Raw genomic sequence first — 12,126 nt, 5'->3', positions numbered from 1 at the left:
GTTCCCGCCGTGTGTGTTTCTGCGTACAACAACACTGCACACTTTTGTGGGAAAGCCACAGCGGAGTTGAGTTTTTTTTTTTCCACGGATTTGGGGGTACGGCGTGAAATCCTGTGGCACCTCTTTGCGGCTTGCTGGCATACGTAGGACCGAGGCGCCGGGATTGAACGCGGCTTAATGTTGGCGCGGGCCGCGTGTGCGCGCGTGATAACGCGCTGGCTTTTCTTCCCAGGTTAGCTGCCAGGTTAGCTGCCAGGTTAGCCGCCTAGCGACACCCGCCGTGTTCTCGCGCCGTATTTGGGGGGCGGTAGAAGAAGCCTGGTCGCCGAGGTGGTGGTGGGGGAGGGCTAATGCATGTTTTTGGAAAGGTTTTGGTAATTCCCACCACGTTTGTGAATGCAGATAGTGTGTGACAATGCGTGTAAAAACAGACAGCTAGCGCTTAGCCGCTAATGGCTGATTGGCTATTTTGAGGCTTTAAATGGTGGCAGAAAATACCTGCGTGCACACAAACTATGCGCCAGGTTATTTTTACACATTATCTTGGCGCTAAACTCTAAAATCAAAAGTGAAACCTGGTCTTGAAAGCCTCATTGGAAAATGTAACCCTGACTGAATCCTGAATTGAAACCCAAAGTCAAGCTTGTAACGCTAACTTTGGATCGAAAGCTAATTTTGAAACCCAGGCCTGAAACTTTCAGTTGAGAAGTTTTGAAACTTGCGTATGGATGTATAGTACTTCCTAATTTGTTAACTCCGCTTCAATCACAATATGAAACTTTTTGTTTTTTTGCAGCAGTAAAAGCGTTATTATGATTACATTTACATAAATGATTTCATAACATCTGCTTGTCAATAATTATCCCGTGACCTCTGACCCGCGCCGGCAGTGAACCCCAGGTGTAAGGCAGCGGCGGCGGAGTAATGAGCGCCTTCCTTCTCTCCCGCACGCTTCAATTAGCGCCTTAATATTAGCCTCCAGAATGAAGAATTGGAAGACTGCATTGAAAGAGAACAAAATGGCTGCTTTTCTAAAGTTGTTCAGAACAGAAACATTCAAGATTCAAATTGGGATTTCAATCTTGAAATAAGGTTTTAAGCAGAAGTTTGTTTGAAGCCAGAGTGATGGCCTAATCTTATCTTAATTTATCTTGATTTATTTGATCTTAGCTTATCCTAGCTTAGCTTAGCGCCAAGCGCCTGCATGAGAGGATAAGCGCTAATAGGAGATTGATGGCATGTAATTAGCGCGTTCGACGTGGGCGCCGCGCTGCCATGTCGCAGCTGTCACCGGCAAACCAGGTGGAACGCCGCGGGGAAACGCCGCCTAAGCGCTCGCCGATGAATCACTGACAACCGCGCGTGGATGGAAGCGCAATTCTGCACCGCGTTGACGGGATTTGAACGGCCAGTCGTTTTGATTTTGCGGCGGGAACGCAGTGTTAAACTTCCCCAAAAAGTTTGAACTTTTTCTGCCTCTCACGCAATCGTGTTAATCAATCAGGGGGCAGACCGAGTCAAACACAACGGCCCGTCTATGCCTCGGATGCAAATTACAAGATATGTACGATGTGACCCGGTCGAGTGGAACTACTGACAACTGTAATGGCGTTAAAAAAGGTCAGACGGAGGTTCGGCAGTTTTGCTTGATGACGGGCGACACGCGAGGAATCAGGAAAGCTAACTTGGAAAAGTTACTTTTAGACTGCAACAAGTTCATAACCTGATCTGCTTTGACAGCTGTCTTCCTGAAAATCCAAAACGGATTCTGAAAATAAGGGTTTCAAGTCGGGGTCAAATTCTAACTTTGAGGACAATCAATGGGTCCAATCTTTCAATCAATCAGTCCCCATTTCAGGGGGGGCATGAGGGATGGGTCGCTCGCCCCCTCCCATCCCACGGCTTCATTAAGCATTGTAATATTGGCGGAGGGGGCGGCAGCAGAGTATGCAAATTGCTGCTTCGTCATGACAGGTGGGTGCCCCTCCGCCGCCACCCAACCCTTACCCCCCCCTGTCGTGAATCATTTTTCACCCCCTCCCCCTGTCATTAGTGGGTAATGATTGGATTCTTTATTCGCTGAAGCAGTTAAGGAAAACAAGCGAAATGATGTCATCACTCATCGTAAGCCCACCGACTGCGCGACTGTCATATTCTATCAATGTACTCATTAATGCACGCAGGAAGCAGTTAAACTCTCAAAACTCAAGTATATAAGATGAACCTTGTTCTTTTATTTTGGTAGCTGTCGGACTTGAGCGCCACCGTTGTAGTACCGCGGTGCGCCACAACATAGCAGGAAGCGCTGTGCTCCACTTGAACACAATTTACAGAAGAAGAAAAACATAGTTTTTGCTCCCACAAAGCAGACAGAATCTATTGCTATCAGAATTGTCAGCTTGACTCGAATCCTTGTTTAAAACCCAAACTCTCCTGCGACAAGAGTGAACTTTCCAGTCCATTTGGACGCTGGTCCACATTTGTCATCCTCCAGATGGATGGTGATACCTCCCCCAAGCCCCTTCCATTCATCCATCGACACGCGGCTCGACGTGCGCATCCCAGCGTGTGAGCGTATCATAGCCGGTGCGCGCCAAAGGCACCGCGGCTCGGCCCCAGAGCCTCCAGGGGGGCCGAGGCTTTTCACGTCTCCACGGGCCAGCACGCCAGAGGTCCCGATGCCGGGGGACATGAAGCCAATCGCAAGAAGGAGGGGGCATTATTTCTCCCCGCCTTACCCAACGCTCTCCTTAGCCTTTAGCTAAAAGCAGGCTAATGGTGGCCAAGTGTGTAGCGAAAGGGTCCGGGGGTGTTGGGGAAGCGTGTCTGTAGGTTCATCTGGATTGGCGTCGATAAGGATGCGAAGTCGCCGTCTTCTGCCTATCGCCGCAATGCACGACTCGGTGTGTGTGTGCCCGTGCGTGCGTGTGTGTGTGTATGGCACCGAGCGCGGGGACTGGCAGACCACCTCCAGGATGCCAACAGTGACTGATGCCACATTAGACATTCCTTTCAGAGCAAACGGCGGCGGCGTTGGTCAGCATCATGCCAGCTCGCACAGGCTCTCAGGATGCCCGCACCAAGCCCCTTCCCCCAGCACCACCCCTGAACATCCAAAACAACCCCCCCACCCTACCCCAACCCCCTCTTCCTTTGAGCACAGAGCTGGCAGCCACAGCGACCAAGATTCCAGTGAATTCCAAGAACTTGCAGGAAAGCAAAACAAACCAACAAAAAAGACCGTGTTGGATTGTAACTTTGCAATTTAATTTGTGGAAGACTTTTTTTTTTTTCCTCTTTTGTTTTACACATCAAATGTTTGCTCATTTAGCGGAAAACACAGCTCTTTTTTTCTATTGCTTCCAGCCATGTTTAAAAAAAAAAAAAGATTGTCACTGCATTTGATCTGCTCTCCTGTCGGGAATTGATAGTTTTCAAAAAGGCCGATTTTTTTGTCTTTTGTCAGTTGATATTGCTTTTTTTATTTTTTAGTATTCATGCTTCAACTTTGGTCGCAGTCAGACGAAATCTCTGGAATTGTACTTGGTTTTTAAAAGTCTCTTGCAAATGACCCTAAAATGGCCACGTCAAACCAAAATGGGAGACATTCTGTGACTATTTTCGGTATGACCTTTTGAGACTTTTTTTGTGGGTCTTATCATGTAAGAGGTGCTTACTAAATTCCATGTTGCTTTGACTTGTCCAAAAGTTCTGGTCTGCTTTTCTTTTCTATCTTTGAATTAACTCTGAAAATGACCCAAAAAGGCAGTTTCAAACCAATATGGCTGACTTCTTGTGTCTTTTATCAGACATGGCTACTTCAAACTTTTTTTGTGGATCTACTTTGGGGGCTGCCTTTTCAAAATATCCCGCAGTGCTTGACCAAACTTTCATTGATCTTAAAATCGCCACTAGGAATCAAAATGGCCGACTTCCTGTTTCTTTCCCGACATGTCTTGAGACTTTTGGTGAGTCTAACAACGCTCGACGGGCCTACCAAGTGAAACCGGTTCTGTAAATCAACTTTCGAGAGGTCTTTGCCGCATGGTTGCCCACTAATAATATACACTTAAATACGAATACCTCAGTGACAGCGTCAATCTTCTTTCACGTTCTAATGAAGTGAGTGTTTCTGGAAAAAAAAAAAAACTGACAAGCTATCATGACCGGTGATGCTGTCAGAAGAGGCTCTTCATGTCCAATTATTGTGGAGGTGAAGCTGGTATTCAATCGGGCTGCTCCGCCCGGGCTTAAGTGATGACACTGAGTGATTAGAGCGCCGTTAAATACCTGCGCTAATGAGCCAATTAGCCCTATTGACATCCATGGCCGCCTCCGAGGTGGAGCGAACGAGTTGTGCCGCCGCCGCGCGCTAATCACAAGCGATAACAGCGCTTAGCCTTCAAACGCTAATCCTGACTCGCGGGCTGCTCCTGTGATTTCTCTCAGTACCCACGCTGAGAGGAACTTCACGCTCCATTCGCCACTTCCTGCTCACTTGTAACTTCGCTGCGGTTTTCACTACCACTGTGTGTCGCTTTACAGATGATTTTTTTTTGTGTCGCACGTTTCGGAAAATGTCAGAATTTGGCCATCGCTCTCACGCTGAAAAAGAAGACGGTGAGAAAATTACCGGCACTAAAAATGAAAGTGAAAACGACAGTGAGTTTAGAGGGGGATTTCATTCAAAATTCAACTCAAAAGTGAAAGCGGAAAAAGACTTTGCAGAGTTTTGAGTCAAGTAGGCGTCTGAGTGTTCAAAATGACGGGAACAATCGACCAACTTATCGAATTTGATCAGAAAACGAGGGGAAAATAAAAGCTAAATTTCCTCCTGCTTTCCATCCGTGTGCCACGCGGCTTCATCCTGACGTGAGTCGCCTCTGTGGAATTCTTGTTAGTCTATAAAAACGGAACAATTACAGGACAGAACAAAAAATGCCGGGGAAAGTTTCCAACCACAGAACAAAACACAAAAAGATAGATTGACGCGTCTTTCGGCGTCGTTTTCAGACAAATGACTGCGAGCCATCAATTAAACTATGATGAAGAGACGTCTGTGCCTTTCGTATCAGCTTGTCGAAAGATTAATTCAAGGGTGTGTGTGTCGCGCCTTGTAATTTAACCTCACTAACTTTTTATCGTCCAGACGGTGTTGAGTGCAGAGGTGGCAAAAGTAGTCGCATTTTGTATGTACTTAAGTTGAGTACAGCTACTTGTGTAAAACAAAGTGAAAAGTTTTTAGCACAGACAAGAGCCCTTGACTTCCCTAGCTTAATGCTAACGCTAAATGGAATCTGCTGTGTATTGAACCTAAATCGTGCAGCAACTCATGTAGACAGACTATCGAATGGTACTTATAGGCATATATTCTTTATCCTCTGCGAAGAGCGATTATTATTGGCACTGGGGTGAGGAGTTGAGACATCTCAATTAATATTATAGCCATATTATAGTCTTATACTGCCATTTAATTAATGAAGTGTGACAAAAACGTTGAATTCTTCTTAGTGCTGTTTAATTATGCAGTTGCTGTACGATTTTATAAAATGAAATATTATGTTGTGCTGTAGGCACCACTGCATTTTCATCCCGGTGTAGTACAATTTTATTTATTTAGTTTTTCATTTTTTATTGATCTGTTCTATATTTTATTTATTTATTCACAATTTATTATTTTTGTTTATTTATTGTAGTTGGGCCTTAAAAATGAAACTTCATTCTCATAGAGTGCAGATACCAGAAAAATCGAGTTAAGTTCAGTCAAGAAGTATTTGCGTGTCTACCCTTTAATTGGCTGACTTGACTTTTGCCCCCATTTACGTCTCTCATTCACATTAACATATTGCATTAACGTCTTGGAAATGGTCCCCGCCGCTCGGCAACGGTTTGTTGTGTGATTTGCTCGAGCAGCTGCGGAGTGGCGTCAAGCGCAAAAAAGAAAATAAGCCTAAAAAGTTCCTAATGGAAGCCGAGGTCATTTGGGAGCGCAGCATCTCTGCTCGTCGGGGCCACCTTGTGGACACAAAAGGAAGCGCAGCAGCAGCCTTTTCACGGGCTCCTCGGGAAAAACACAAAACAAACAACACACACATTGAAATCACCAGCTGTTGTCCGCAATGATGAAAACATTGAGTGCGAATTTATAATGATTTGGAATCTCTTTAAACTCTTCCTATTCTCATTTGGGCTCCCGGGAGGAATGATGTATGCACACACACGGCAAGGACTTTTTACCTGGTTTAATTTCTTTTTTAAATGCAGATGCCCCCACCCCCCTCCCTTCCATTATGATAAGTTGGTTGGAGGTACACAAGAATAAACATGAGAACTTTTCAGTTTTTTTTTTAAGACGGCAAGACGACGATAGTATGCCAAAAGAATGAATTGCATCTTTACATTATTTTCAATTGAATTAACATCTTTTTGCATCTTTTTCCTGTTTGCTGCTTATAAATTATACTTTTATTTAAATACATTTTTTTCAAAACAATACATTTTTTGCTTTGAATTAGAATGTGTTTTAATTGCTGAGTTTTAGTGTTCTTTGTTTGGTTTACTGTTAAACTGTAATCTTTTAAAATAATTGATAATTAATTTTTAAACAATTTTGGGTTCATTTAAAAAGCAGTTCAAATTCAGTCCCAACGTTTGCTTGCTGTAAATTAACTTGCACAATTTTATTCCCTGTATATAAGGTAAATCTATTTGCACATTTTATTCCCTGTTTCAGTCATTTAACCACAAAAGATTATGTACTTGCCCCCAAAACATAATTTTGACTTAACATTCCACACAATTAGATATTGTATACAGATTTTTTTCCCCCCCGTTATGCGTACGTTAGCACACCTGCAATCTGTCAAACACCCCGTCATGCACGTGCACGCGCACAGGCGTCGAACATATGAGAAGTGACGTCAAGACAACTCTTGTCAATGCTGATGTAAATCAACAGGAATATAATTTTGCGCTTTGTACAGATTATGATAATAACTATAATTGCGATATTATATTTATGAGCTCTTTCATTGACACAGGGAAATTTCCTCCACACAACAAACACCCACGTTGTTCTTTTCCCCTTTTTTGTCACGTGAAAGCGTTCGCGGACAGTAAATAAACATAAAATTTAATTGAAATCTGAATTTGCATCTGTCGCTGCGTCCTTAAAAGACTTGAGAGGTCAAAGACTTTGGATTTGATCGAGTTTGCTTTGATTTTATTCTCATCTTAAAAATAAAAACAAGACCAAGCCCATCTTTTACAATTACCGTTATTGGATAATTTTGATTTGATTTATGTCATTTCCGCGTCATCTGCCAGTTGAGCTGGAATGTTGGGCGAGGAGGAGGGGGGGGGGGGGGGTGGCAAGAAACGCAATTCAATTTTAAAACCATGAAAAAAATGTGACAAACTAACACGCGATAAAATGCGTTATTAAGATTTAAGGTCACTTGACGTGCTTATTTTTGTTTTCTGTTTAGTTTTGCGTTCAGGTGAGCCTGACGATTCGCCCGTACGTGCGTGCGTGCGTGCGCGTACCCGAAGCGCACACTCAAACGCGCGCGCACTCATATGCACGCACACTCGTACGCGCGCGCACACGCGCCTCACCGCAAAGTGGGGCAAGCCGCGGCACAGCTGGCAAATGATCGATTTGCGCACACGCGTAGCGGGGAGGGGCGGTGCTCGCGCGTTATACGTACCTGCCCGCCGTCCCTCTCAAAGTGCCACTCGCATGCCGCCACTCCACTCCACTCTCCTCCTCCTCCTTTCCTCCTTCCTCCTCCTCTTCTTCTTCATCACCCTCGCCTCCTAAAACCTCCGCTGCATCCTCAAACTTCAGCCCTGTTCGAAACATATTTTAAAACTAAATAAAACAGCGACAGGGGAGGGGAATTTTTTTTTTTTTTTTTCCTACACGTTTTTTTTCTCACTTCGCTGTGGAACTTTTGATGGAAAACAAGAGGTCGAGCCACTGCTGACTTGACAGGTACGTTCAGCTCTCACTTTGCTTTCTATCTCGCGTCTTTTTAATGCGACCCCCCCCCCCCCCCCCACTTCTTTCATATTTTTAGTCATAAAGCTAATAAGTGCTGCTTCAAGGATATAGTCTGTCTATGAAAAATAAATAACATGAAAAGCAAAAGGCAGGCAGACCTTCGTTTCACTTAAAACCCAGACGGACCCAAAGTGGCTGCTTCTTCTGCTTCTGGGATTTTTAATATTTCATAAAGAGTGAGGGGGAGGAATAAAAATATGAATTAAAAACTTAAGAGCATACAGGCTTTCATGGTAAATATAAACGGTGGCTTTCAGCACGCATTCATCTCATTTTGATTTGGAAAAAAAAATGAAAAAAAGAGGCCAACTAAGAGAACACACACTCGCGCACACACACACACGCTCATTAACAGAACTTATTGAAGAGAAAGACATTTGGTGTTGCAGATTAGGATGGAGAAGGTGAAAAAAATAGGATTTAATGTATGTATCCTTCCCATTTCACCTTTTACAAACAGCATGAGCTCAATGAAGGTTTACCAAGGTCAAGATTTGTAGATCTTGCAAACGTTTCACGGGCATTTGCGCATGTTTGGAGCTACGCTGTGCAACTTTATCACATTTAATTGGCATAAAAGGTATTCATTATTGAACGATGCAAAAGCAAAATGAAGCGTAAAGATTTCCAATGCAAGACTTGTCTTCTATTTATTTGACATAAGACGTTCAATTGGCATCAAGGGAAATGAAACTTGAACTGTTTTTTTTTTTTTTTTTTAATTTGTGAAAGTAAAGTCAAAAGTTGCACATTTTGCACACATACTACTTACTGTGTTTGGCTCGATTAAGATATTAAATTGATAGGAGGCATTTGTTATATCATATAAAAGGAGTTAAGATTTTCTCAATGCTGCACATATTCGCTCTTGTTTCTCCACGCTCACTCCTTTAGTTCTGAATGGTTCAGTACAAGAGATTTATACTATTTAATCAACAAGGCGTTCATTTTTGACAGATCTGAAAAGGCTTTTAACGACGACCCACATTTGTTGATTTTGCCAAAGTTGTCTTTTGTATTTAGACGTGCTGCGCGCATGAGGTACTCCTGCAAAATCCAAACAAAAGTGCCGTCTTCTAATTCATTGACACGAGACGTTCATTCACAGACGCGGTGAAAATTGAAGGCTTTTAGATTTTGTCAAAGTTGTGCTTGCAGTCTGCTATGTTTGGAACGACACTCATTTTATTAGGTACACCTTCACAATCCAAACTGAGAGCTGTATTGTATTTAATTAACACCGGGGTATTTGATCGGTCGGGGGTTTTGGTCAAAGTTGCAACTCTTTCATGTTTGGAGCTGAGCTAACTTTATTAGTTACACCCGCGCGAGTCATTAAGATCCAACCGAAAAGTGGAATTATAATGAATAGACATGAGGCATTCATTTTTGATTGCGATTTTGTCAAAGTTGCATTGGTTCATTCCTCAAGATCCACTCTTATCATTTTCATTGTTTGTTAAATTCTGTGCATTCGATTATTCCCAAGGACAGTTTTTAGTCTCAAACTTTTGCACAAACTCTAACCTCAACTCACATTAGTATTACTGCGTCTCATTAGCAGGTGTAATGCGTCTCTTGTCACAGATAAAGCAAACTATGTCGTGGAGCAGGTTTGTTTTGTACGTGTGAAGCAACCTGGAAGGTTCTACGAAATTACAATCTGGATCAGATACCAAGTGTGAGGTCTTGTGTTTGTTTGCGGTTGATGTTGAGGAAAAAAAAAAAAGAGGTCAAGTCATGTTGGCAGCAAACTAATCGCTGCACATCTTAGTTGTGGTGTCTCTGGACGCCAAAGACGAGCGTGTGTGCCACTTCTCGAGAAGAACCCGATAAAAAAAAAAAAAAAAAAGGCTGTAAATCCTCAGTTTTATTGGATTTTATAGCCCTTTTGATTTTATGCTCAAATCTTGAACCAATGTCAGTTATTGATCTGAAATATCCATTTATTAAACGACCGTAAAAATTGATGTAAAAAAAAAAAAAAATAGTGCCATCTTTTTTCAGCCAGTGATCTTCCACTACTTGAATTTAAATGTAATTCTTTCCCATGGTCAGCAGAGGGTATCTCCAATTTCTCCGAACTAAAACTGCGTTGTTCAAGGAAGTAATTCTGACTTAATAGCAGTATGATATATGATCATATATGAAATATGGTTTAATCTCTGCCCCCATCTTGTGCCTCTGTTTTCTGGGTTTGGTCATGTGACCTGAGACCTTAAATGTCATTTGCAGTTGACAGCAAGTGACAAAATGGCCGCCCCTCTTGAGAGGGATAAAGACAACTGCAATATTAATCAGGATGCCAAGGAAATATTAATTACCTCAAGTTGGAGCAGACAAAAATCGGCATCATGGGAAGATTTCATTCAATTTAAAACATTAATGGTTAGAAAAAAATAGAGGGGGGGCGAGTAAATGGCTAGCATAGCATACAGAGCGCTGAAGCAAAACGACTCGCACTCGGTCGGAATGATAGGAATCGAGAATGTGATGAGCAGAAAGTGTCTTGCATGCTTGTCATTCTTTGCCTCTTACAGTAAAGATCACTCAGAAAACGTCGCGAGGGATAAACACATCCCACTTCTTCTTGCTTGTCGTTTCGGTTCTCACTTTGTAGTCCTTACAGTACGCCCGAACGTTCATTTTCAAAACGTTTACCGTATTCAGCAAAGTTTTTTTTGATCCCTTCTCGAGGGGTTATTTTGAGTATTTCAGAAATGATTATGCGGTGATTGAGTTTCACAAGCGGCTGCTGACGCCCACCATGTTAGTCTCCGGCTGGGAGGCTTGTGTGAGACTTTTTTTTTTTTTTTTTTGACCCTGCGGGGCCAATTACTCACAAGGTGGTGTCTGTTTTTCCTTTGTTTATCGGTGATGAAATAATGCTTCCGTTCAAATTGCTTCAATCGTCAAGTTTTATTCCCATCGGGGCGAGTGGGGGGGGGGGGCTCCTTGGGGATTGAAACGCCCGTGTAAATAGAGACACTGTTGCTGTTTCTATTATTTTGACACTTTTCCCGCTGCTGCAATAACAATGATAAACATTTTATTTTTTTAAGATTCTTTTTTTAGACTTTTTTTGTGGGGTTTCTCATAATTGCTGTGAAAAAAAACAGTAGTTTATTTTGAAAGGACACCTGGAAATGATCGCTTCAAGCCATCATGACGGTGTCGAGGGCATTGCTGCTTGAAACTTTTTTTGTGGGTCAACTTGTGCTAGACATGCCCACAAAACTTCACGTTGCTAAGCTAAACTGGCTCTTGGGGCTGAATTTTCACCTCGGGGGTGCTCGAAAGTCAATTTTGGGGATGCTTGAAACATTGTCTCAGTGCCGCATTCCATGAGGATTGTTAAACACACACACCTACACACACACACATAGTTTATAGGCCCCAGTTTGGGAGAGGATATCTCGGTTAAAGCCATTAATTGCAGTCTACCATCTCGATGATGATGATGGCAGATCTGCGTGGCAAAGAGTCCAATTATACCTGCGGTAGGCATAAGACTAAATACCTGTTTAGATGCCTTTTACGAGACTGTCGCCAGTAAATAAGAGGGCAGTCTGCCACACGCACTTTTGGGGATTCCACCTCCAAATTTTACGATTAGTATTATGTGATTCACACAGGGTTTATTGGCTTTTTTTTTTTTTTTCTAGCTGCGTGTTGTAGCGAGTTTGAATGCTGCATTCCTTGATACGTTAGATGAGCTTCCTCCTGGGTGAGCACTTAGCGTTCACTCCCATTGCGTACGTACAATGTTTATGGGTCATGTGACCTGCAATACGATGAATCGTAAAACAAAACCATATAATCGTCGTAAAGTTCGGTTTCTATATGATTAACTGCGTTTTCCCTTCTGCATTGTTTGACGTTGCTCATTGTTCATGGGTCAATCTGACCCGCTTTACAGTTAGTCAGAAAAAAGAGAGAAAAAAAAACAATCTTTTTTTTGTTCAATTAGTTTTACAAAAAGAAAATAAAACAAGTTAAGCAGAATAAGTTCAACTGTGTCTTTTTTGGAGATATTCAAAGGGTTAAATTGACCCGCAACA

General features: G+C 42.6%; 1 protein-coding gene and 1 long non-coding RNA gene across 6 annotated transcripts in view; one reads left to right on the top strand and one right to left on the bottom strand.

The window, feature by feature from the left end:
* The window catches only part of satb1b (SATB homeobox 1b), a 53,929-nt gene that overhangs the window by 4,543 nt on the left and 37,260 nt on the right, over nt 1-12,126 (top strand). For 2 of the 5 annotated variants that reach the window (XM_088386763.1, XM_088386762.1), the window contains exon 1: nt 7,711-7,996. The exons of 1 other annotated variant lie outside the window; for it this stretch is intronic. The gene's annotated coding sequence lies outside the window, so the exon portion shown is untranslated. Of the gene's footprint in view, nt 1-7,710; nt 7,997-12,126 lie in introns of those variants that run through there. 2 more of the 5 variants (XM_088386758.1, XM_088386761.1) reach the window with 2 other exon arrangements.
* On the bottom strand, nt 3,336-8,044 carry LOC148391693 (uncharacterized). The gene is made up of 3 exons (XR_015860795.1): nt 7,941-8,044; nt 7,710-7,851; nt 3,336-6,061 (listed from the first exon to the last, which is right to left on the bottom strand). It is a non-coding gene; the product is annotated as an uncharacterized LOC148391693 (long non-coding RNA).

The sequence above is a fragment of the Syngnathus floridae genome, chromosome 10 (genome assembly GCF_059516105.1).
Source record: "Syngnathus floridae isolate MCC-2025c chromosome 10, RoL_Sflo_1.0, whole genome shotgun sequence".
In the NCBI taxonomy this organism is placed as follows: domain Eukaryota; kingdom Metazoa; phylum Chordata; class Actinopteri; order Syngnathiformes; family Syngnathidae; genus Syngnathus; species Syngnathus floridae.
Note: the sequence above shows the minus strand (reverse complement) of the source record. Positions and strands in the feature narration are given on the sequence as shown.